Source organism: Phyllobates terribilis, unplaced genomic scaffold (assembly GCF_046119375.1).
Source record: "Phyllobates terribilis strain yellow unplaced genomic scaffold, ASM4611937v1 Scaffold_2__4_contigs__length_985480577, whole genome shotgun sequence".
Taxonomy (NCBI): Eukaryota; Metazoa; Chordata; class Amphibia; order Anura; family Dendrobatidae; genus Phyllobates; species Phyllobates terribilis.
The window spans coordinates 680193709-680221431 of record NW_027362762.1 but is presented as its reverse complement, the minus strand read 5'-3'; positions in this window follow the sequence as shown (position 1 = coordinate 680221431).

The following is a 27723-nucleotide window of genomic DNA, read 5'->3' as shown; positions in this document are numbered from 1 at the left end:
GGTCTTCCCTATGCTGTCCCCATGTCATTTGAGCACTGTTCCCATAGATTTTGGCAATTTTTATGCCCTCTGCTACCGCCGGGGGGAGCCCCCTGAAAAATGGGTTACATTGGGCTCATTGCTCGGGTCAAGGACCCGAGTATTCCAATGTGCTCGACCCGAGCATTTTACTGCTCGCTCATCACTACTCCTGACCCAAATTCAACAGATTCATGGAAGCAGTCTTATTATGTCTACAAAGAAAGGGTCTAAAACATTTCATCTGTGAGATAAGTATGTGGGCTTTCTATTTTATTATGGACACTTTAGTAATTAAGAAGTGCTTGGCCAGTAGTGGACAACCTCTTTAGGCCTCGTTCAGACGTCCATACATCACAGCAGCACGGTGGCTCAGTGGTTAGCACTGCAGCCTTGCAGCGCTGGGGTCCTGGGTTAAAATCCCACCAAGGACAACATCTGAGTTTGTGTGTTGTTCCTGTGTTTGCCAGGTTTCCTCTGGGGTTTCATTCCAAAGACATACTGATAGGGAATTTAGATTGTGATCCCCAATGGGGACAGTGCCGATAATGTCTGTAAAGCGCTGTGGAATAAATGGCGCTGTATAAGTGAGTAAAATAAAATAAAATACTTGTTCCATCCTTGATTTTCACAGATAGAACACATACTCAATAAAGTCTATGATGCTATTCACGTTTCTGTTTTTTTACGGACCGCGTGCCTGCCAAAATAAAATCACAGAGACATTTCCGTTTTTGATCCAGTCCAGTATAGTTTTGTGAAAATCACGGACAGCACATGGATGTCATCAGTGTGCTGTTCCTGGTTAAAATTGTAATGGATAGGAGAAGCTCTGCAATTAATTTTTTTCTGTATGTGAAAAATCACTGATGAAAAACTGATGGTAAAAACTAAAACACTAACCAAACACTGATGAAACTTGGATCCAAGACACTGATATATAATGGTCCGTGTATTTACATGAAAGAAAAATCATTGCTGTCTGAATGAGGCTTTAACCGGTTCCCGACCGCCCACTGTAGATAAACGTCGGCGCTTGCCGGGCTCTGTGCAGCGCCGACGTTTAAAAACGGTGGGTGGTCTCGCAGCGCTCAGGACCCCCAGGGTCCTGCAAGCGCTGCGATTCCGGTGCAGAGCGTTAGCTCTGACAGGGAACATCATCGGGACCTGATTAGATCAGGTCCCAGTGATGTTAACCCTTAGCTGTCTTCTATATGCTGTGATCTATAGTGATCGCGGCATATAGGAGACAGCAGGAGGAGAGGGGGTCGTCAACTTACCTCTCCGAAGACCTCCGAGTCCTTCCAGGACCTGGGGTTGCTATGGCAGCTGGAGGTCACATGACCGCCTCCAGCTCTGCCATATATGGTGTCCTGTCTGGCTCAGCTGCAGCTGTAGCCAGACAGGAGACTTTGACTGAAACAGTCAGGGAAGATGTCATGTAATGTAATATATGTCTATTACATTACATGAGATCAGAGATCAGAAAAATAAAAATTAATGTCCCATACAGGGACTAAGAAAAAATGTGAAAAAAAGTAAAAAAAAAGTTTTTAAACTATTAATAAAAAAATCACAAAATAAATAAAAATAAATGAATAAAATATTAAACCAATAAATCCGTATATTTTTACAAAACCAAAAAAAGTACACATATTTGGTATCGCCGCGTCCGAAACAACCCGAGCTATAAAACTGTCACACTAATTAACTCCTTCTGTGCACACCGTAATAAAAATAAATAAAAAACGGAGCAAAAAAATATGCTTTTTCATCATATTGCCAAACAAAAAGTGGAAAAAAATGCGATCAAAAAACAAAATAGAAATAAAAATGGTACCACTGAAAACGTCATCTTGTTACGCAAAAAAAAAGCCGCCATACAGCTCCATCAGCCGAAAAATAAAAAAGTTATAGTGCTCAGAATAAAGCAATGCAAAAAAAATATTTTTTTCTATAAAATAGTTTTATTGTGTAAAAGCGCCAAAACATAAAAAAAATACAGTAAGTGTAGTATCGCTGTAAACGTACTGACCCGAAGAATAACGCTGCCTGATCACTTTTACCACACGCAGAACGGCATAAAAAAAAAACTCAAAAAACAATTCCTGAATTGTTTGTTTTTGTTAATTTTACCTCCCAAAAAACGGAATAGAAAGCGATCAAAAAATGTCACGTCCCCAAAAATGGTACCAATAAAAATGTCAACTCGTCCCGCAAAAAACAAGCCATCACATGACTCTGTCGGCCGAAATATGGAAAAATTATAGCTCTCAAAATATGGTGATGCAAAAACTAGATTTTGCAAAAAAAGCGTCTTTTAGTGTGTGACAGCTGTCAGTCATAAAAACCCGATATCAATCTGGTATATCTGTAATCACACCGACCCGAAGAATAAAGTAATCTAATCAGTTATATCACACTAGGAACGGCGTAAAAAATAAATAAAACCAATTCTTCACCTGCTACTGATTTGTTTATTATGTCCCCAAAGATCCCAGTAAGGCTCTGCCCACATTTATCCTGTGCTCTGCGCTGAGCACTTACACCAGAGTTTCCGTGTAAATCTCTGAAATACATGATTCAGCCGGAACCCATGACGGAAGATTCCCTGTAATGAGACAGATATAGGCCACTGTGGACGCCGTCTAGCCTGGGATCCCACGGTGTCATTTGTTTTAGGCGTGCATAAAAGTGCGGTTGGCCACAGTTTTGTGCACTTCTGAAAAAAAGGACACCGCTACACAGAGGCCAGACGGTGTCCAGAGTAACTCTGCTGCCTCATTACAGTGAATGGATCCTGCAGGGGTTTCATCTGAATTACATCACTTGGAAATTTAGATGGAAACCCCGATGTAAGTGCTCAGCCTAGAGCGCCGGATAAATGTTACGTAAAATGTTCCCAATAAAAGCTTCAACTCAGTCCTCAAAAAAAGCTAGTCCCCACTCAGGTCCGTCATCTGTTAAAAATATAAGGGACTTTCAAGTTACTGGTAGCAGAAAGGCTCTGGAAAAGCAAAATGACCCTTGCCCCCCAAAAGAAATTCAGAAAATTTTGTGCTCCCAAATCCAAATGCCTATTCTACAATAATTTGTTCTCCAATTGTCAAATAGCACTCCGTCCCCCCCAGATCTCACCGTATGGCTAAGCGGTACGATACAGCCACATATGGGGTATTGACACTTTTAGAAGAAATTGTGTGACACATTTCGGCACCATTTTTACCCATTGCCCTGTGTGAAAATGTAAAATCTGAGGGTAAAACATTTTTTTGTGGTAAAAATATAATTATGATTTTTTCACTGCCCAATGGTATAAATTTAAAAATTAAAAAATACTCACTACTTCCCTAGATGAATTCCTTGAGAGGTGTAGTTTACAATATGGGGTCATTTGTGGAGGTTTCTGCTGTTTTGGCATGTCAGCGACTCTTCAAATGTGACATGGTGTCTGCTGCCTATCCCAGCCAACATAGCGCTCCTTTCTCTTCCGAACCCTGCCGTACACCAAAGCAGTGGTTTTCCCCCACATATGGGGTATCGGCGTACTCAGGAGAAATTGTACAACAAATTTCATGGTGCAATTTCTCCGGTTATCCTTATGATAATGCAAAATTAGGGTATGAAAAACATTTTTTATGGGAAAAATGTGAAAATTTTATTTTCACGGCTCAATATTATAAACTTCTGTGAAGCAGCTGGGGGTGCAAGGTGCTCACCACACATCTAGATAAGTTCCCTAAGGGGTCTAGTTTCCAAAATGGTGGCACTTGTGGGGGGTTTCCACTGTTTAGACACATTAGGGGCTCCACAAATGTGACATGGCGTCCGCTAATTATTCAAACAAATTTTACATTCAAAAAGTCAAATGGCGCTCCTTCCCTTTCAAACCCTGCCGTGCGCCCAAACAGTGGTTTTCCCTCACATATGGGGTATCGGCGTGTTCAGGAGAAATTGCACAACAAACTTCATGGTGCAATTTATCCTGTTACCCTTATGATAATACAAAATTAGAGAATGAAAAAGATTTTTTGTGGGAAAAATGTGAAAATTTTATTTTCACGGCTCAATATTATAAACTTCTGTGAAGCAGCTGGGGGTGCGAGGTGCTCACCACACATCTAGATAAGTTCCCTAAGGGGTCTAGTTTCCAAAATGGTGTCACTTGTGGGGGGTTTCCACTGTTTAGTCACATTAGGGGCTCCCCAAATGCGACATGGCGTCTGCTAATTATTCAAACAAATTTTACATTCAAAAAGTCAAATGGCGCTCCTTCCCTTTCAAACCCTGCCATGCGCCCAAACAGTAATTTGCCTCCACATATGGGGTATCAGCGTGTTCAGGAGAAATTGCACAACAAATTTCATGGTGCAATTTATCCTATTACCCTTATGATAATGCAAAATTAAGGGATGAAAAACGGTTTTGTGGGAAAAATGTGAAAATTTTATTTTTACAGCTCAATATTATAAACTTCTGTGAAGCACCTTGGGGTTCAAGGTGCTCACCACACATCTAGATAAGTTCCCTAAGGGGTCTAGTTTCCAAAATGGTGTCACTTGTGGGGGGTTTCCACTGTTTAGGCACATCAGGAGCTCTCCAAACGCAACATGGCGTCTGCTAATTATTCAGACAAATTTTACATTCAAAAAGTCTAATGGCGCTCCTTCCCTTCCGAACCCTGCAGTGCGCCCAAACAGTGGTTTTCCCTCACATATGGGGTATCAGTACGCTCAAGAGAAATTGCACAAAAAAATTTGGGGTCCATTTTTTCCTGTTACCCCTGTGAAAATAAAAAAAATTGGGTCTAAAGTAACATTTTTGTGAAAAAAGTTAAATGTTAATTTTTTTTTTCCACATTCCAAAAATTCCTGTGAAGCACCTGAAGGGTTAATAAAGTTCTTGAATGTGGTTTTGAGCACCTTGAGGGGTGCAGTTTTTAGAATGGTGTCACTTTTGGGTATTTTCTGTCATAAAGACCCCTCAAAGTGACTTCAAATATGATGTGGTCCCTAAAAAAATGTTTTTGTAAATTTTGTTGGAAAAATGAGAAATCGCTGGTCAACTTTTAACCCTTATAGCTCCCGAACAAAAAAAAATTTTGGTTCCAAAATTGTGCTGATGTAAAGTAGACATGTGGGAAATGTTATTTATTAACTATTTTGTGTGACATATCTCTCTGATTTAAGGGCATGAAAATTCAAAGTTTGAAAATTGCAAAATTTTCTAAATTTTCGCCAAATTTCCGATTTTTTCACAAATAAACGCAAGTTATATGGAAGAAATTTTACCACTATCATGAAGTACAATATGTCATGAAAAAACAGTCTCAGAATCAGGGGAATACGTTGAAGCGTTCCAGAGTAATTACTTCATAAAGTGACAGTGGTCAGAATTGAAAAAATTGGCCCGGTCACGAAGGCAAAAACAGGCTCTGGCGCGAAGTGGTTAATGAATGTCTTTTCTAACTTCATTGGTCAAATGACCATACCATCACCAGAACATCACCTTCATTCTATATACCATACTGCCTATTATGGAATAAAGAACATCCTATTATTGATTCTACTTTGCAACGGCATATCCATTGGATGACCCAGGTGGTTCAGCTAAATGGTGCCTTAGGGTCTAGTCAGTTCTGCTCTTTGTCTTCCTCTCGTCGGGTATATTCCTGTTTGATTGCCTATGTATGATGTAGTTCTGCTTATGGGCTCTGTCTGATGAATAACCCCTTGGATTGGCAAATGCCTATAGTTCAACACCCGTATTATTCTCCTGCCTATTCTCCTCTGCCTGACATCACTCCTGCCCAGCTTGCAGATTTTCCATAAGGCCAACCTAGGCCATGGCCTAGGATGAAGCAGTCAGGGGGTTGTATATACAGATGAAATAACAACAAAATATTTACAAATTTTTCAGTATTATTTTGAAAAGGTCATATAAAATGTTGATTTTTAAATTTACATCCATATACATTAAATAAATTGAGCGGCACATTTACGTTGCCCAACTTGCCCTGTCTTGTTCAGTCAGAAGAAAAAAGCATTTGCTATTTCTCTCTCATATTATTAGCGTAAACCACATGTTAAAGGAAAATTCCAGATTTGGCGTTACAATAGTGATTCATTACACTTGTATCGCTTGACATCTACATATCTCCTGCCATCATAGATACTCTAAAATACCTTGAAAGTGACAGAACCCAGAAATATAAGAAAAAGAAAAAAAGGCGCTCCAAGTGTGTTAACCTCAATATAGGATACAACGAGAAAGGGATTGTATAAACTCAACTGCCTGGGTTGTGACCTGCCACAACTCCGTATTTGTAAGAATGAAGGGCTGCTCCGACCACTGACTCACACGCCGGTGGAAAGAAACATATTCAAACCAAGCAGGAAAAAGAAACCTGTTTGTATGATACCTGATGAAGGAGTCAACCTGACTTCGAAAAACGTATGAATGAATAAAGATCCAGACAACATACGCCCCCTTTTTCCTGTTTGGTTTGAATACGAAATCCAAAAATCAGGAACTCGAGCAGAAGCTAAAAGTATACTCCTAAAGCTATGAAGACTTGAAACAGGGTTCATGGCACAGTATTGGGGAACAGTGCTGCTACACCAAGTGAACAAGTACCGTATGTGCAAAACGTGGAAACTGATGTTTAGGAAGTTGCCAAAGTTCTCCAATTACTAGTAAAGTTCTTGATAGAACTGTGAGAACAGTTTGATTTATATGAGGATAAAGCTCTCAACATTTCTGAAAAGAAAAAAAATGAGCGTGATTTAAAGCATTCAATTCTCAGGACACTTCAGTCTAATGAGACACGTAATGGTGAAGGTCGTTTAAGCAGGCATGACAACTTTCAAATCAATTCACTTCTAATCAACTTTTTGAGGGGTGGGGGAAGGGGGCACAAAATTTTGCACTTTGGCCTAGGGCATAGAAATGTGTAAATCCAGCCCTGCTCCTGCTTTGCCCTATGGAGATCAGGCCTAGAACTTGTGGTTCTTCTCTAGTGGCTGTGACCTCCTTGCTCTGATTGACCTTGCTACCGTCCTGGGTCCTTTTGCTCTTATAGTGTCTACTTTTGCACGTACAAGAATCTGCACTCCAAGCCTTGTTTATGTGAAAAAGTGCAGTGTGCAGTGTACATTAGTCTTTTATTCTTATTAATATTTTTCTTTTCATTTTTTCTGCATTCTGCTATATTATGCTGTCATGTTTTTATGAATAAGAAATAAAGCCAAGTTTTAATTGTATCTAAAGTCAAACCAGTTGGATTGCACAAGGCACAGCAAACGAGATAATAAAAAATCCAGCTCTCCGAGCAGCCTGATATCTTAAATGGGTAAGCTGTAAAGCACTTTTTTATCTATTGCTCATAGTGATGTATCGCATGGCATGCCTATACAGTGACATACAACCCTACCTTCCATCACAGGCTCTTAGAGGATATGAATGCCTTGCACAATGTCATATCCAGAGGAAAGCATGTACCTGTTACAGGTCTGAAGCGGAGATGCAACTTCGGAATGAACCCTAAATCTATGTTCTTGTACAGTGTTGGGATGGCCCACTGGAGTATCCCCAAGTCAGCCCTAGGTACCTGGGGTGTGTTCCTCAGGGTACAGCGAAGTCATGGGCGAGAAACCAGATTCCTACATAGTTCACTCACTGTAATTATTTTACTTAATTATGTGGATGACAGACATTCAATCTGGAGGCTGAGACCCTTGTGCTGTGCAGCGTGGCACCCAAACAATTTGTACCTACTATCCTTTCTATAAATTTACCTACTGGCGTGCCTGTCTAAACTGGCTGCCTGTAACCTGTGAACACCCTGGGAAATGGGACAATTATGAGTGTAACGTATGGGCTTGCATGCGGTACAGCACAACAGTTTAAAATCTTACAATCAATTACCTCTATCACCCAGCCAAATATTCCTCTCCTGTCTCAAAGTGGCTTCAATGAACTCAGAAGAACAGTCCATCCTCAACTATACAGAGAATACCCTAACAGTTAACCAACTGCGATGGCTATATAGCCGTAAACAAAGTATATCAAGGTTGAACAATTATCCCGTACTACATTGTTCCTCAGGAACTCTCTCCTGAAACAAAAAGAAGTTCAAGTTTAGTCTGACGTCCATTGTGTGCTGTGACGGCACCTGGGCATATATTAGGATTCTCAATTACGAACCAAACAGGAAATGTGGCAGCAAATCCGGAAGTTCTAGCCCCTGATTTTGACAATAAGGTGGCCTGAAACAGTCAATATGCCCATCTAATTAACTACAGGCCTTATCTCAGTTTTGGGTATTTTGGCACCAGAATATAGTGAGGTCCATGCGCGGCTACCCACTGTGGCGGCACAGTGGGCCCTAGTTTTCTTACCGACCCAGGTCTGCTTTGGACAAACAATCGGTGTATACAGACGGATGAGGGGTCCCTCCAGCAGGTGAACTGTACCGTTGATGACTGTGACATAACTCCTCAGCAGAATCCAACACCTCTCATGCTAGGTCCCGGCATTTCCATCTCTCAGCGGCGATCCTGGCAGAAATCTCCTCACATCTGGATAGGTCACGGACATGATCAGCTCCAATCCGCCGCTGCTCTGGTCTCGGTGGGATGCTTCGATGAGAGGATGTCGTTGGATTCCCCTCAATCACTTCTTCTCCCTGTTCTCAATAACTGCAGGCAACACTTCCTCTTCCTGTGTTTCACATCACCTCAGATTGTAGGTCCACCGCTAACATTCTGCAAGTATCTTACAGTCTTTCAGCAATGCTTAGGCAACAGTGACATGTAGTGACCAAATAACAACATTACTGCAGATGATCAAACCTATTTACAACAAGTACAGTATTATACTGATGCGGACACAGGTATACACATTTATACCACTCTGGTGAGCCGACACACATCTCACAAGCTACCCCACTAGAGATTGATGTCCTCAGCAACCCTCCCCATACAAATTCATCTTGCGCATAGCGCTGAGAGGTGCACAAGTGCTAGATCTGGCCATCCTACGCAGAGTCGTAGGAAAGGGAACGGTGGGCACATTCATTGGAGAAAGAGCTACTGGGTGCCCAACTTCCTCCCTGGTGGTAGGTCTGCAATGGCTGGAGTCTCTGTTGATGCCGGGACTGGAACTACCCACCATTCCTCATCCATGGGTTCTACTGCTCTCAAGGTAGGAGTAGGTACCTCGCCGCGGCCATAGGTGCAGCGTCTCTACATGTTACTGTGAAGATTACGCAAGGGTCCCCCAGTCCCTAGTGGCTCTACCTCATAAACCAGGATGGTAGAGTCTACCCTTCTTTTCACCGCATATGGGACAGCCTCCCACCGCTCATCCAATTTCCCAGATGGCCTCTTGGCCCTGACCATCGCCCAGAACATACTCATCTTTCCATCCGGGCCTCGAGTTGGGGTGAATAACTTGTCTTAGACGCTCCCCCACAACCTTGTGCACCACCCTCAGCTGCCGGTGATGCTCTTGCACCCACTTGATCTCCCAGCCTGCTCTCCTGAACATGAGCACATGTGGTGAGTAGCTGGTGGTGCTTTGTATCCTGTTGTTAGATGCCCACATTAATTTGGGTAAGTATTCCGGCCACCAAGCCTTTTGATTATCCTTCAAAGTCCTCAGGATCTGGAGCAGGGTGCGGCTAAACCGCTTGCACGCCCTGTTCCTTTGGGGGTGGTATGGGGTCGTGCTGGAACCCTTGATGCCATAAAGCTGGTACAGCTCAGTCATCAGGGTGCCCTGGAAGCATGCTCCCTGATCCGAATGAATTCTCTACGGACACCTGAACACTTGTATAAAGTGTTTTCATACCGCCTCAGTGGCAGACTCTGCTGTCTGGTCCCTGGTGTGTACAGCCACCTCGTATTTTGTGAAATTATCTATCATGACCAGACAGTACGAGTGTCCAGAGACTGAATACCCAATCTGTACATAGCAAGGTGAGTATCCAGCAACAGGTCCAGGAGAGCGTGATTAAAAACAATTTTTTTTATTATGAATACATTAAAAGGAAAAAAAAATAATAATTTTGTGACTGTCCCCGGGGACTGTACCCAGTTACTCCATTAGATGTACTGGTGTAACTGGGTACAGTCCCCGGGGACAGAGCCAAAGTTTATTTTTTTTGCCTTTTAATGTATTCATAATAAAAAAAAATTCTGTTTTTAATCACACTCTCCCAGACATGTTGCTGGATACTCACCTCTATTGCTTCGTCCTGTTGCTGACACAGCTGAATCCTTGCACTGCCTGAGGGCTCCTTTCTCATTGGTGTGCTGGAAAACCTTTTTTCTTTGACCAATCTGAACATAGTCAATCATCAGGATCTCTAGGAGCACAGACATCTGAATGGTCTGGATGGGGGCCCGCTGCTCGGGGCTCTTACTCATCCCACAAGGCCGGCACCTGAGACATGCCTCAGTTACCATGTCTCTCATGTCGGGGCAATATACCAGACGCTGGTGCCACCTGTACGTCTTATTGCTTCCAAAATGGGGGCTCTCATGGGCTTCCCGGGTGGCCATCGGCCCCAATGACATGGGAATGACTATCTGCTGTCAGTACTGCAACTCCGACTGTAACTAGACAGTTCGACACAGAGGCACCCGGGTAACACTCAGCTTATTCAACTGCCTCAGCAGCTTCTAGCCCTCTGGGGTCAGTTGGGTCTCCTCTTTTGGCCGTGGCCAGACCTCGATCCGGACCCACTCTTTCACTCTCTGTAGGTCCAGACAGTCATCCTGAACTTTTTCCCAATCAGCCAAGGTCTTCCCTAACACCATCGGCATCCCGGAAAGTCACCCCACTTGAATGTGCTAAGTTCCGGAATGCAGGTAATCGGCTGAGATTCGGGGTTTCAGAGTCCTACAGCTCTTCATCAACATCCTGAATTGGCAATCCTACGGGAACTCGGGAGAGTACATCAGCATTGCCGTTCTCTCTTCCTGATCAGAATGGATGCGATATTGGTACTTGGAAATTGAGCCATCCACCTCTGTTCAAGAGCTTCAAGTTTGGCGTTCTCTAGGTGTGCTAACGGATTATTGTCCATCATTACGGTCAGCTCGGCTCATGTCAGGTACTCCACAAACTTTTCAGTCATGACTCATACCAGTGCTAAAAGTGCCAACTTAAAGGAGTTATAGTTGTCGCGGTTGCGCTCCGACTCCCTCAGAGATCGGTTGCTGTAAGCAATCACTCTCTCGCGTCCATCTTGAACTTGAGATAGCACAACCCTCAGACCATGTAAACTTCCATCTGTACAAAAAGAGTGGGGCATTGAACCGCGTATACGCCATAACCAGAGCACTGGTCATAGCCTTCTTCAATGCTTCAAAGGCTTCTTGCTGCCGTGGTCCCCACTCGATGAGTTGAGTCTTGGGTCCCCCTGCTGTGCCCCTTAAAAGCTCATTTATCGAGCCAGTCAAATGAGCGAACTTGGGTATAAACCTTCGATAGTATCCGGCCAGACCTAAAAAGAGCTCGAATCTCCCGGAGGGTATTTGGCCGAGGCCACTTCTGGATGGCATCCTCCTTGCTGGCAGCTGGCTCCCACCCAGTACTCTATCCGGTGTTGAAACAGTTGCCACTTCCTGGGTTTGATTTAGAGGCCGTGGTCTCTCGCAATCGCCCTAGAACCTGCAGCTTCTGTAGGTGATCCTCAAAGGAGGTCCCAAACACCACCACATCATCCAAGTATATCAATACCGACTCAAAGTGAGGTCACCCAGACAATGCTCCATCAACCGCTCAACTGTCTCCAGGGCATTGGACAGGCCGAACGGCATCCTGTTGAACTTGTAGAGTCCAATGGGCAGGATGAAGGTCGTCTTCGCCTTGTCTTTCTCGGTATCCTCTACCAGGTTAAGAGTCAAGAAGAATTTTGCATGACTAAGGGCTGTAGTCCACACAGAACCGGAGGGGCTAGTCCTTTTTCTGCACCAAGACCACTGGAGCAGCCCAAGGACTTTGGCTCTCTTGGATCACCCTATTCTCCAACATGCTCGCCACCATATCTTTCACCTCCTGGTATACCTTGGGTGAGATTTGCTGGTACCATTCTTGGATTGGTGCAGCACACTCAAAATCTTTGTCATGTCTTGAGAACGCCTCTTGGACTTCCCACAGAATTTCTTCTATAAGCTCTTGTTGTCCCGGAGTCAAGGTCCGATGATCTACCTCCATCACGGCCATGATCACTTGGCTATTCCACTCCACTGTTGGGGTTTGCCTTCGTTGGACATCTACGGCATAGATCCAGGTCCAGGCCTACCTCCTATCTGGCTGTAAAGTGAAGTCTCTCCTACGAAGGACTTTCCCATCGGGCACATAGACTGTGGCACCTGGGATGGTTAGCTCATTGTCTAGAACATTAATACAATGTAGAGGCACACATCCATCCTTCACAGTGGTGAGGGCCCAGGCTACCAGTGGTCTGGTTAATGTCTCCCCCTTGGTGGCGGGCTCAATCAGGACCTCCAGCCCACTTAGTCGACTCCCAGCTCCCATCGGCAGGATCAATATTTGTTCCTGCCGTGACGGGATCTTCACCGGAGTTCTCAGCCCCACTCTCACTCGTCCATGATGCTCTTTCGCAGACTACAACTCCTTACCGTCTGCTGCAGAATCTTCTGAGTCGGCCAGTGTGTGGTGGCCAGTTGTCATTACTAAGGCCCTTCTCTGGCATAGAGATGATGGTCCAATCCTCTCTGGGACCGATGGTCTACGAGCACGATCTCCTTCTTGCCAATGTCCTGCGCGAACAATCGGACACACATCAAGACTATTCCTTGTATGTCCATCTCATTGCTATTGTCAGCTCTCAGCCTGTTGACGTTTCCATCTTCCGGCTCCATCATGTGCCCAAAATGTCTTTCAAATAATTCCAGGGGCATAATGGTGAATTCCAACTTAGTGTCAACTACACAGTGTACCTTCTGGCCTTCTAACTCGGCTTCCATAACAGGGATGCTGGCATATAGGTCATGCTCATCTCACACTGGGCTTGGCTTTCGGTGGATTGCCACAAGATGCCTGACTACTGCGGCGGGCAGAAGTTTAACTTTGGCTCAGCCTCCATCTGTACAGTTCCTGGTGATGTGGCTGTATCGTCAGCAGCATCAACAATGGGGCCCCTAGAGGAGTTGTGATCCCGATGTGTCATGACTCACAGGATCTCGCATCTTGGCCGGTCTTGATGTAGGGCCTCAGGACCGTGGTACTGCTGGCGGTGTGCAGAGTGTCTGAGTCTTCATTTGAGCTACCTCTAAACGAAGCTCCAGTATTTGTGTATTTGTTCTTGCATTGCTGTTGTGAGAGTCTGAACCGCCTCCCTCAGTGCTGCCGTCTCTTCTGATCCAGTCCGGCCTTCTGTAATTTTTTGCACTACTCACTGACTTCTTGATCACAAGATTTGACTCCTCCTCCCGTTCTAGGGCGGTTAGGTAAATGTCATCAAATGTCAGAACTGAGTTGCCTCAAGTTATCTCTGAGCTTGTCCTGCAAGGACTTATTAGCTATCACAGCAATGAACTGGTCTCTCAGGAGCCAATCCAGCTCTTGAAAGGCACCAATGCCTGCTGGGTTGCGTTTCCAGATCTCCTGTATTGCCTCCTGAAGGGTGTTTGCGTACCGCATCTGTGTATCCTCCTTATGTTGCGGCCGGTTAAAGAATTCGCTTCTCAGCTTCTCCACCTGGGTGTGTTCCTCAGAATACAGTCACGGGTGAGAAAACCGACTCCTACACAGTTCACTCACTGTAATTACTTTACTTAGTTATGTAGATAACTCTTACTATAAATAATCCTAATGGCATGCCTGTCTAACACTCTGCGAAATGGGACAATTATATGAATGTAACCTACGGGCTTGACTGTGACTGCAGACTTATGAATCCCCCCACTGTGCGCTGCGGGTATTCACCGGTTTCTGAGCCGGGACCAGAGAGTATGTATGTGTTGTACATACTCTCGGCCAGAGCCATTCTAGTGGGCGTGGCCTCGATCCATATACTGGTATTGAGTGAGGCCGTGACCCGACCAGTGACCTGGCTGTCCAATGGGCGTGGCTAACTAGAGGGCAGGACCTCGCTCTATACAAGTATATGGCATGAGGCCACACCCACTAGACGGGCTCTGGCCGAGAGTATGTACAACGCATACATACCCTCCGGTCCCGGCTCAGAAACTGGCAAATCCCTGCTGCGCACAGTGCGTGCGCCGGAGAGATTTATAAGTCTGCAGTCACACAGAGTGACTGCAGACTTATTGATTTGGATTGAACAACCCCTTTAAGTAAATTAGGTTATTTGCATTTTTTCATTTAATTTTTGAGTGCGTTTCATGCTTCAAACAAAGCTGTTTTGTTTTTGATACTTCCTGGTATTTAGCTTTGAGAAAACTTTACTGATATAGTAATATGCGGATTACATGCATTTTTTATGTGATTCCGCTGCGGAAACACACTAAAAATTTATATGCATTTTATACCTGCGGATTTTCCGCATCTGAAGCAAGTCTATGGGAAACATCTGCACACAAAACTCAGCGTACCCGCAAGTGAAATTGACATGTTGCGGATTTGAAACACGCACCGCAGATCAGTTTCCAGCAAGATAAAAAAAGCACAGTGAGCATGACATTTCTATAAACCCCGTCCAAATTGCTGGAACTGTAAGGTGCTGCATTTTGGATGCAGCGAAAATACACAACTCATCCTTGATATGGCTTAAGGAAATTAAAAAATATGGTAATTATAAAATGACCACCACCCTCTTCCTTCCACATCAAAAATCAAGATTTTTTTAATTAATTGAAATATAAGCATATTTGGTATTGTCATGTCCAAAAATGTCTGAGTTATTAAAATGTAAAATTATTTAAATCGATACATCAAATGCCCAAAAAGAAAATTGCCATTTTTTTTGCTGGTGCAAGTCTGCAGAAGATGTAACAATAAGTGAACAAATGTCATATTGACCCTAAAATAGTATCAATAAAAACGTCAGCCCAGGGCACAAGAAAACAAGCCCTCACATAGGTCCAGTCATGGAAAAATTCAAATGTTACAGATCACAAAAATGGCTACACAAACAAAATGTTTTTTTTTTACAAAAATCAATGGTGAAAAAAGGTTATAGCTCTTGAGGCAAAGGGTGAAAAAAGTAAAGCATAAAAAAACTCCCTGGCCATCTGGTCATTTGTTCAGTAAACAGTTATATTTATATATATATTGTATTTATATTTATACATACATACATACATTCATTAGTGAAGATTATGGGTGATAAAGGAAGAGAGCTTTCTTTAAAAAAAAAAAAAAAGGAAAATGGGGGGTGGGAAAATTAGAGAAGGCTCTTTTTCTATTTCAATAAATCTTTTTAATGCCGGCTTAACACATCCATGTTTTGTGGCCTGAGTACAGACCATGAGGCGCAGACCTGCTACTGTTTTCCTGACCCGAGCTCAAGATCCTCATAAGCATATATAAAGTTGTCAAGTTCAGTTCAAGAGATACAAGGTCAGTCCATGCATCATGTCCGCACTCAGACCAAAAAAATATGGATGTGTGAAACCAGCCCCACCCCAACCACTATCACATGTAGATTTCCTGCCGAATATCCAGAGTATTTCTGCGGTTTATTTTAAATGCTGAAAATTTAAATTATAATATGCATTAAAAAAAAATGTTTTTGACACTTTTATGGTGTTTTTTCACTCATTTTTTTAAAAGTGCCATTTTTTCTGCCTTATTTTTATTCAGTAGTTGAATTTGTAATGTTTTTTCAAGCAGATACTCCTCAAAATTGATGTGTTTTCCAAGCTGAAAATCTAAGGGTTAATGTTTCTTCTTGTGGAGAGTGACAAGCCAGGCTTGGCATGCCAGTTTGAGGAGGCTTATTAACCTTGCAATGTTCCTCTGGGAAATTAAATATGCAAATTGCATAGAAGAAGATAACTTGAACTCCAGCGCCACCTATTGGCTGTAGCAATCCTAAAAGTTATTACTTACTCTTTAACGAGCCTTGCCATATGACTTAGGCTAAAATCAGAATCTCAAATTGCAGACACTGTGTTTTGGGGTTTTGCCAAACTGAAAAAAAAACACATGGAAACAGCATCATATATACTGTAAGCATGTTTTCCCATTGAAATGAATAGAAAACTTAGGTCAAAGAGTATTTGAAGATGTTTTGGTTTGGATCTTGGAGCAGAAACTGCTTTAAGGAATATGTTCACACAGAGTTTTTTTTGGTGTGTATTTTGCACTAAGTTCTGCTCCAAAATCCACAAGTTTTTAGGAGGATTTTGCAGAGTTTCCACTCAGTTTCCAATAAAAAAAAAGCTCAGCCAAAAGACTTTATGTGCACACAACATCTTTTTCAAATGGATTCCTTGAAGAGACGTAGCATATAGTGATGAGCGAGCGAGCATGCTCGCTACTGCTCGGTGCTCACCCGAGCATCTCACTGCTCGAGATGCTCGGCGCTCACCGAGTATTTCCAGGTTGCTCGGCGCGAACTCGGGTCCACTCCCTACATGTTTGGCGCTCTTTAAAGCGCCAATCAACATGCAGGGATTGCCTGCCACTCATTGTAATGCCGCAGCCATGGTGGTTGTGGCATTACAGTGATTGGCTGGCCGCACAGCGTCATCAGGTCTGTATAAGACCAGGCGCCGCTGTGCTTGTCACAGTCACTCCGGAATCAGGCAGAGTAGGGAGAGGTGCTGCTGAGCTAGGGAGAGATTTGCTTGTGTATTAGGTAGTGTAGGGAGAAAAACCGCACATTACACATATCCATCTTAACAAACAGTCCTTTTGAGGACTAACTAATCCATCTGCAGAGATATCAGGCAGGCAGTGTATATAGGCAAGCAGTGTATATAGCAGACTGCAGTGCATATAGCACAAGAGGCTCCATTCCAATTCTGCCTTCTGCTGCTGTTAGATATTTCTATACAAAGGCCCAGGTCTCAGGGGCCAGAAATACTTTTTTTTGGATCTTAATCCTTATTATTTGCTTAAAAAGCAATCAAGAGAACACCGTTTTTCTGCGCCATTTGCTTGTTGGCACTGCAGAATACAGCCAGGTCCTTTACATATTACAGCGCTAGAAATCCAACTATTTAAAACTGTGTTTTCTCCGTGAAACGGATCACATATACGTTGTCAGAAAATACTGCCATTTCTGGCCTCCATTTAAAATTTCCTTTAGTGTGTAGTGAAGCAATTCACACCAGTTTGCTGTTCAAACTACTTACCTACAGGCCAGGTATTTAAAACTCTGTTTTCTCCATCACACGGATCACATATAAGTTCGCTCCAAACTCAGTCTTTTGTAGTGAGCGTGGGAGATACTGTCCTCCATTTAAAATGGGCAAGGCACATGGCAAGGGACGGGGAACTGGACGTGATGGTGCGAGGACAAGGCCGTGGGCAAGCTGAAATTGTGCCACAACAAACACCCACATCTTCTCGCCTGACTTTCCTGTCCCAATTCCTAGGGGACCGCAGCACACCACTATTGAACCCAGAGCAGTGTCAAAAGGTTGTTGGTTGGATAGCGGATAATGCTTCCAGTCACTTAGCCACCACCACCATGACCACCCTGTCTTCCACACGGTCAAGTCTCTGTAGCCGTGAGTCTGGACCGCATATTCCTGACCCTGATCCTCCTTCGTCCCACCATGCCGAGTGCCCGGAGACAACTGATCCCACACTTGGACACTCTGAAAAGCTGTTCACTTTCCCATTTATAGATTCGAGCCTCTCGCCCGGTCCACTTGAAACTGGGCAAAAGGAGATTGCGTGTAGCGATGCCCAGATATTTGAGCAGCCACGGTCACATGAAGGCGACGGTGGGAAAATGGCACAAGAGGTGGACGATGATGAGACACAATTGCCAGAAAGTCAGGAAGAGGACCACGATGAGGATGTGGAAGACGAAGTGGTGGATGATATAGTAACTGACCTAACCTGGCAGAAGGACATGCAGAACGAGGACAGCAGCACACAGGGGGACGGAGGCAGAGCACCCCAACTGCAGAAAGAAGCAGTGTGGTGGCTGCAGAAAGAAGGCAGGCAACTGTTCCCTGTAACACCAACACGAAGGAAGTTGCCAGTACAACTGTTAGGTCTTCCCCTGTCTGGTTGTTTTTTAAAGACTCTGCTGATAACCCCAAAAAGGCCATTTGCACCACCTGCCAGGCCAGCATCAGCAGGGGTGGCAAAACGACCAGCCTGACCACCACCAGCATGATCAGGCACATGGCAGCAAAGCACCCGACTTTGTGGGCCGAACCCCAGGGTCCAGGAACAGTGTCTGCAGGTGGCACCATTGCTTCCTCCGCTATTGTGCATGCAAGACAATCCCCTGTCCATTGGGCATACGAAGATGCTTCCTGCCCTGCACCTATCGTTGCGCACTCTCAAGTAGCAGCATCAGGAAGCACATCCATGTCCTTGTCCCAGCGCAGCGTTCAGTTGTCCATACCCCAGTCCTTGGAATGCAAGCGCAAATATGCAGCCAACGCCCCACAGGCCACACTACTAAATTCTCACATTTCACGAATGCTTGCGCTCAAAATGTTGCCTTTTAGGCTCATGGAGACGGAAGCATTCCGCAACCTGATGGCGGCGGCCGTCCCTCGGTACTTGGTTCCCAGCCGCCACTATTTCTCCCGGTGTGCCGTCCCCACATTACACAAGCACGTGTCCCAAAACATTAGCCGTGCCCTCAACAATGCAGTTACCGGGGAAGTCCACCTAACCACGGACACGTGGACAAGTGCTTGTGGGCAGGGATGGTACATCTCGCTGACGGCAGACTGGGTTAACATAGTGGAAGCCGGGACCCAGTTGGACCTTGGGACGAAACACGTCCTCCTGACACCAAGGATTGCGGGCCCTAGGTCAATCAGGGTTGCCCCCACAGTCTACAGCTCCCGCACCTCATCCTCCTCAGCCTCCTCCTCCTCTTCAGCCTCCATCTCCGAAATGACCACATCAGTCACAAGCTGGAAGGACTGCAGCACTGCCTCGGCCAAGCGGCAACAGGCTGTGCTAAAGCTAATATGCTTAGGTGACAAACCGCACAATGCTGAAAAGTTGTGGACTACTCTGAAAGAGCAGGCAGATCTGTGGCTGACAGCGCTGAACCTACAGCCAGGCATGGTCTTGTGTGACAATGGCCGGAACCTGGTGGCGGCTCTGAGGTGAGGCGAGCTCACACACGTGTACCATGCCTGGCCCATGTGCTTAACCTCGTGGTTCAGCGGTTTCTAAAATCCTACCCGGAGCTGCCAGATCTGCTTGTTAAAGTATGCCGCAAGTGTGCCCATTTTAGAAAGTCAGCTACAGCTTCCGCCGCCCTTGCTGTGTTCATCATCGTTTGCAGCTTCCGGCTCACAGACTGGTGTGTGATGTCCCCACGCGTTGGAACTCTACACTGCAGATGTTGGGAAGAATTTGTGAGGAGAAGAGGGCAGTTATTGAGTACCAGCATCAACAAGGCCGTCAGTATTCATACATAAGACCTCAGGAGTGGACATGGATGTCAGACATATGTACCATCCTCCAAAACTTTGAGGACTCCACCAAGATGGTGAGCGGTGATGACGCCATAATTGGCATCACCATCCCGCTTCTCTGTCTTCTGAAATGCTCTCTGCTGACAATCAAAGAGGATGCCTTGCAGGCAGAGTACGATGAGATGGAGCAAGGAACCATACAGGGTGATTACACACAGCCCAGCCTCATCTCATCCCAACGTGGATTGGGTGACAATGAGGAAGAGTAGGAGGAGGAAGGACAGGAGCGAGTTTTCTCAGACCCTCCCATCGCACAGGCCCTGAGGCGCGGGGTACTCTCATAAGGAGTGCAAAGTTTGGGAAGATGCTGAGGGAGTACCTTGCCGACCATACCAACGTCCTCCTTGATTCCGCTGTGCCTTATAATTATTTGGAATCCAAGCTGTATACGTGGAATGAACTGTCTCTCTATGCCTTGGAGGTCCTGGCCTGCCCTGCCGTCAGCGTTTTATCAGAGCGGGTTTTTAGTGCCGCTGGTGGAATTATAACTGATAAGCGCATCCGCCTGTCAACTGAAAATGCTGACAGGCTGACTCTTATAAAAATGAACAAGGGCTGGATTGGGCCAGACTTCTCAACACCACCGAATGATAGCAGCGTAACAAACTCAAATCCAGTGTCTTTTCTTGGGAGGTGTATTTCCATGCACCTTTTCACACCCACACATGGGTATACGCTTCCTGATTTTGGCTATTTGCTCTTGTCCTCCTCCTTCTCCTCATCCTCCACCACCATATCACCAGGGTGACCGTGGTCCGTGATGCAACACCACATAATTTTTTAAAGGGTGTTTATGACGCCCGTAAAAAAAATTTTTTATACAGTATGTTTATGTATACCCCCCAGGGGTAAATGTTTGTCAGCCCATACACTTACTGCATGGGCATTACAAGTATAGGAGGCCGTCTCTTTTCTAATGGGAACATTTTTTTATGAGGCCCTCCTCCACGTCTCTTCCATGGGGCTTTGAAATGCCTCCAAATTTTTGGCAGCCCTTGCATTCACTGCATAGGCCAACACTATGGGAGACTCTCTCCTTTCCAATGGGAATTTGTTGTTACTGTGGCCCTGCTCCATGTGTCTTTAAATTCTTAGTGGGTTTTTTCCTAAATTTGGTCAGCCGTTTCACTCACTGCATACCCTATAACTGTATAGCAGACTCTCTCCTTCCCTCCATCATCAATGAAACAGGATGTGTCTGATGATGTGTCACACACCACATTGCCAGATAAGGTTGCAAAATGTTAAAATGACATTTCCCAGTGAATGCATTTGCCTTAAAAAGTAACGTAAAAAAAAAACAGTAGAATCTTTTTTTAGTATAAAACAGAGTTGCCAATGTAACCTCAATGTAATCACATTGTTCCGCTCCTGCTCCTCCTGTGGTCATTTCCTCCTCCGAAATGACCACATCAGTCACAAGCTGAAAGCACTGCAGCACTGCCTTGGCCAAGCGGCAACAGGCTGTGCTGAAGATAACATGCTTAATGCTTAGGTGACAAACCGCCTAGCGCTGCAGAGTTGTTGAAAGCTGAAACACAGCAGCTTGATCTGTGGCTCTCACCGCTGAACATACAGCCAGGCATAGTCGTGTGTGACAATGGGCGGAACCTGTTGACGGAGAAATGACAGCCGGAGTAGATACGGTTTCCTTCTATGCCAGTCTTTTCACCGAACTAAAGAATACGGCTGTGGTGAAATACAATTCCCACTGAGAAGCTGTTTCAGATTGAAAAACATTGGGCCCACCAGAGGATTTGATTCTGAGGGTTCACCTTTCTCACCCGCTGAAGAGCCCCATAGCAGCAGCAAAGTTAGCGCTATCATGAACTCTCCTGATGTAGAAGCCAGGGCACACCAGAGGATTCTTTGGTGGGATCGGCCAACCCTGCCGAGAAGCACTCTTGGCTAAGAAAAGTGTGTGGGAAGGTTCCCGGACACTCTATGGCTGCTTTTTTACTGAGGTGGAAAGCCACGCAAACACGGGGAGAACATACAAAATCCTTCCAGATGTTGTCCTTGCTGGGATTTGAACCGAGGATCCCAGCGCTGCAAGGCTTCAGTGCTAACCACTGATCCAATGTGCTGCCGTTCACCCTCTGATATTTAACAGGCTGGAGAAACTTGCACCTACTGCCACTCTATCTTCAGCTCCTTTGTGAGAAACTAATGTATTTGGGCAGCCACTCAGTTTACCAAATAAAATTCCTGAAAAGGAAATTGGGGAAGGCTTCGATACTGGTACTGGGTGCAGTGCTAATACCATGGCGTCGCACCATAGTTTACTGGAAAAATTCCAGGCTGGTAGGAGGCAAGCAGATTCCCACAGAAAAGTACCAGCAGTAATGTTCAGAGACCCGCGCTTGTAGAAGGCAGAGACAACACCGGGAGAAATAGTGACGGCTGGGGACCGAGTATGGACACCCGGCCGCCACCGGCATGAGGTTATGAAAAGCTTCCGCCTCCATGAGCCTAAAAGGCCACATTTCAACTGAAAGCAGCTTTAGAGGACTTCCTGGGAGAAATAACAGCTGGGTAGATATGGTTTCCCAAGTCCTTTCACCAAGCTAAAGAATATGACTGTGGTGAAATACAACTCAGCAAAAAAACTGTGGACTGGCTCCGTACCGTCCCTGGCCACATTCACCTGTCCACGTGTTTGTGGTTAGGCGGACCTTCCAATTAAGTGCACTGGGGAGGGCACGGGTAATGTTGTGGGACCCGTGCTTGTGGAAGGCGGAGATGACACCGGGAGAAACAGTGGCGGCCGGGGACCGAATATGGACACCTGGCCACCGCCGGCATGAGGTTTTGAAAAGCTTCCTCCTCCACGAGCCTAAAAGGCTACATTTCAAGTGAAAACAGCTTTAGAGGACTACCTTGGAGAAATGACAGTTGGGTAGATATGGTTTCTCAAGTCCTTTCACCAAGCTAAAGAATATGGCTGTGGTGAAATATAACTCAGCAAAAAAAGCTGTGGACTGGCTCCATACCGTCCCTGGCCACATTCACCTGTCCACGTGTTTGTGGTTAGGCAGTCCTTCCCAGTAAGTGCACTAGGGAGGGCACGGGTAATGTTGTAGGACTCGTGCTTGTGGAAGGCTGAGACGACACCGGGAGAAACACTGGCGGCTGGGGACCGAGTATAGACACTCGTCCGCCACCGGCATGAGGTTATGAAAAGCTTCCGCCTCCACAAGCCTAAAAGGACACATTTCAAGTGGAAGCAGCTTTAGAGGACTTCCTGGGAGAAATGACAGCTGGGTAGATATGGTTTCCCAAGTCCTTTCACCAAGCTAAAGAATATGGCTGTGGTGAAATACAACTCAGCAAAAAAAGCTGTGGACTGGTTCCGTACCGTCCCTGGCCACATTCACCTGTTCACGTGTTTGTGGTTAGGCGGTCCTTCCCAGTAAGTGCACTGGGGAGGGCACGGGTAATGTGGGACTCGTGCTTGTGGAAGGCGGAGACGATACCGGGAGAAACAGTGGCGGCTGGGGACCGAGTATGGACACCTGGCGCCGCCGGCATGAGGTTATGAAAAGCTTCCGCCTCCACGAGCCTAAAAGGCCACATTTCAAGTGGAAACAGCTTTAGAGGACTTCCTGGGAGAAATGACACCTGGGTAGATATGGTTTCCCAAGTCCTTTCACCAAGCTAAAGAATATGGCTGTGGTGAAATACAACTCAGCAAAAAAAGCTGTGGACTGGCTCTGTACCGTCCCTGGCCACATTCACCTGTCCTGTCCACGTGTTTGTGGTTAGGCGGTCCTTCCCAGTAAGTGCATTGGGGAGAGCACGGGTATTGTTGTGGGACCCATGCTTGTGGAAGGCAGAGACGACAACGGGAGAAAACAGTGGCGGCTGGGGACCGAGTATGGACACCCGGCCGCCGCCGGCATGAGGTTATGAAAAGCTTCCGCCTCCACGAGCCTAAAAGGCCACATTTCAAGTGAAAGCAGCTTTAGAGGACTTCCTGGGAAAAATGACAGCTGGGTAGATATGGTTTCCCAAGTCCTTTCACCAAGCTAAAGAATATGACTGTGGTGAAATACAACTCAGCAAAAAAACTGTGGACTGGCTCCGTACCATCCCTGGCCACATTCACCTGTCCACGTTTTTGTGGTTAGGCGGTCCTTCCCAGTAAGTGCAGTGGGGAGAGCACGGGTATTGTTGTGGGACCCATGCTTGTGGAAGGCGGAGACGACACCGGGAGAAACAGTGGCGGCTGGGGACCGAGTATGGACACCCGGCCGCCACCGGCATGAGGTTATGAAAAGCTTCCGCCTCCATGAGCCTAAAAGGCCACATTTCAAGTGAAAGCAGCTTTAGAGGACTTCCTGGGAGAAATAACAGCTGGGTAGATATGGTTTCCCAAGTCCTTTCACCAAGCTAAAGAATATGGCTGTTGTGAAATACAACTCAGCAAAAAAAGCTGTGGACTGGCTCCGTACCGTCCCTGGCCACATTCACCTGTCCACGTGTTTGTGGTTAGGCGGACCTTCCAATTAAGTGCACTGGGGAGGGCACGGATAATGTTGTGGTACCCGTGCTTGTGGAAGGCGGAGATGACACCGGGAGAAACAGTGGCGGCCGGGGACCGAGTATGGACACCTGGCCGCCGCCGGCATGAGGTTTTGAAAAGCTTCCTCCTCCACGAGCCTAAAAGGCTACATTTCAAGTGAAAACAGCTTTAGAGGACTACCTTGGAGAAATAACAGTTGGGTAGATATGGTTTCTCAAGTCCTTTCACCAAGCTAAAGAATATGGCTGTGGTGAAATATAACTCAGTAAAAAAAGCTGTGGACTGGCTCCATACCGTCCCTGGCCACATTCACCTGTCCACGTGTTTGTGGTTAGGCAGTCCTTCCCAGTAAGTGCACTGGGGAGGGCACGGGTAATGTTGTGGGACCCATGCTTGTGGAAGGCGGAGACGACACCGAGAGAAACAGTGGCGTCTGGGGACCGAGTATGGACACCTGGCCACCGCCAGCATGAGGTTATGAAAAGCGTCCGTCTCCACGAGCCTAAAAGGCCACATTTCAAGTGAAAGCAGCTTTAGAGGACTTCCTAGGAGAAATAACAGCTGGGTAGATATGGTTTCCCAGGTCCTTTCACCAAGCTAAAGAATATGACTGTGGTGAAATACAACTCAGCAAAAAAAGCTGTGGACTGGCTCCGTACCGTCCCTGGCCACATTCACCTGTCCACGTGTTTGTGATTAGGCGGTCCTTCCCAGTAAGTGCACTGGGGAGGGCACGGGTAATGTTGTGTGACAGTGGCGGCTGGGGACCGAGTATGGACACCCGGCCGCCGCCGGCATGAGGATTTGATATGCTTCCGCCTCCATGAGCCTAAAAAGCCACATTTCAAGTGCAAGCAGCTGTCAAAAATTTGGCAGTGTAGTATTGCAGTCTGTGGGTTGTTTCGGTGGCTGGCTGCATACTTGCGCTTGCATTCCTATCAATGGGGTAGGGACAACTGAACGCTTTACTGGGACAAGGACGTGGACGGTGATTGCTGCAAGTCTGCATCGACAGGTGCATGGCGAAAGGCATCTTCACATGTGCCAAGGATCACTTATGATGGGCACACTTTTAGGCAGTGACCTGGAAGTCAGAGATGCTTCCAGAGATCTTCTCCGTGCTGTTCCCATGTCTTTTCAGCACTGTATGCATGTGTCTGATGATGTGTCACACACCACATGGCCAGATAAGGTTGTAAAATGTTAAAATGACATTTCCTGATGAATGCATTTGTCTTGGTTGAAAGCAATGCAAAAGTGCAAAAACGCATCAAAAACGCTACATGTGAACATAGCCCAAGATGTGGAGGAGTATTTTTATTTTTGGTTATTTATTTTGCCTTATATACAAGTCATTACCCTGGAAAGGATGTTCCTTAACATATTTCCCAGGAAAATCCATTTTGGTTTCATTTTTGTATGTTTTATTGTGAGTCCGTAAAAGTGGCGTAATACTCTGACAACGTTGTTGACAGCAGTGATCTGGGAGTCAGAGATGCTTCTATGGGTCTTCCCCATGCTGTTCCCATGTCATTTGAGCACTGTTCCAATAGATTTGGGCAATTTTTAGTCCCTCTGCAGACCGCCGGGGGGAGCCGCCTGAAAAATGCTCGAGTTTCCCATAGACTTACATTGGGCTCGTTGCTCGGGTCGAGTACCCGAGTATTCCAATGTGCTCGACCCGAGCAACGAGTACTCGAGCATTTTAGTGGTCGCTCATCACTAGTAGCATATCCATTCTTTGGACAGGTTCAGCCAGAAAAGACATCAGAGATGGAGCCACCTCCAAAATCTATGGCAAAGCCGCCGGGGAAGCTGCTTCAGGAAAGAGACTGCCGGAGTTATCTTAAGCAGATTCACCTACAAAGACTCTGTGGATCTGCCACTGAAAAAAATATGCTGCGAGTCTTTTTGCTGAGTTTTTAAAGTGGAAATTCGAGGATTTTGAAGTTTCTGCTCGGTTTCCAATCCAAAAACTGATCCAAAAACTCAGTGTGTACATACTCCTATTGTGCAAAACACCTTATAGAAATCTTAGCCCATACTGCTATAGTAGTTGGAAATTAAATTAGTTATTTATTGTGCTTTATATCATACAATGATATTAGCACATTTTACCATATAATTGGTGGTCTTGTTTTATTTCTATGTAGCTGCATGGTGGGCCCCAATAATGATTTCTCTTGGTGGGCCCAAGATACTCCAGCTTGACACTGATTGTACATTTCTGGAAGAGTTTAAAGCTTTCAGCCCAACTTCTGGGGAATCAGAAGAGAAGACAGAAGCAGTTTCTGAATATGAACGCAGTGTATATAATACAATTAACATCATCTATGTAGAGCAATAAAGAGGATTTGCTCATTTCTATTGTAAGCATCACTTATTGTTACTTACATGCTGTGAAGACTCGCAGTCTTCCGTAGGCGTAACGCTACTCAGACAACACAGGGTGAGGGTAAAACAGCGTGGCAATACTTTATTGCACCACAAAGTGGACAATAAACACACAGAACAGTCCCAGCAAATATCCAAGATGGCACAACATTACACAGTCTCACCCTTCCGTCTCCGCCCGCCTGGGATAGAACAGCTGTGACTTTGGAGACTTCCAGGGGCGACTACCTCAACCAGTGGCCCGCCCGCTTCTGGCAGGCCCCCACAGCGAGGAGTTAGCGGAAAGCTAAGGAAGCTAGCAGTCCATCGGGGTATAAGACCAGGAGACCCGAGGGTCCCAACTTGGCCTCTCCGAGAGTTTCCATGCAGCCAGATGACCGGCAGGTCCCAATCTGGCTTCTCCGAATGCCTCCGTGGGCAACCCCAAACAACATATCCATGGGATCAGGTGACTTCTTTGTCCTCTCCTGGTCTCCCCAAAATGTATCCATGATCTCTCTGATGGTCAAATGGAGCAGATCTGAATCTTTCCAGTCAGGGCCGGTACCCTTAGACTAGAATCATATAGAATTCAAATCTGTGTCTCTTTGGGTAATGCCATGCAATCCATCTACTGTCCTGAAGGATGTCTCTCATTCTTCTTGTAAAGACTTTCTCCAATCTCTATTTTAAGTCTGACTGCTACAAAAATTCATGCGCCTTCTGCTTCTCTGGGCTCAGACCCCTGAATAGCAGAACTGCTCTCACCCTCCTCCCCCAAAAGCTAAGTCTGCATTAGTGGAGGTATCTTTCTCAGGTCGACCGCATCAGCTGGGTCTACATGTGAAACTCCCTGTGGTGAAGGCTCCGCTGGATCTTCTTTCAACACTTACACAAGGGGCCTAGACGATTTTTTGAACAATGGTTAGAGGCTCCAGAGATACTAATGAGATTAGTGGAATGCTGGATACTTTATAAATTAAATTAGTGTACATAAACTGACCAGCAAGCAGAACATTAGCAAAACACAGCCAGCAATCCCTAATAAAACACAATAATGTATTTCTCTTGGATTAACAAATCTAATCGTCTGGCTAATTAGATTTTACGTCGTATCGTTACACGTGCCTTAAAGTGGTTGTCTGGCCGTCAGCTACAACATAGTGACACTACATAGAA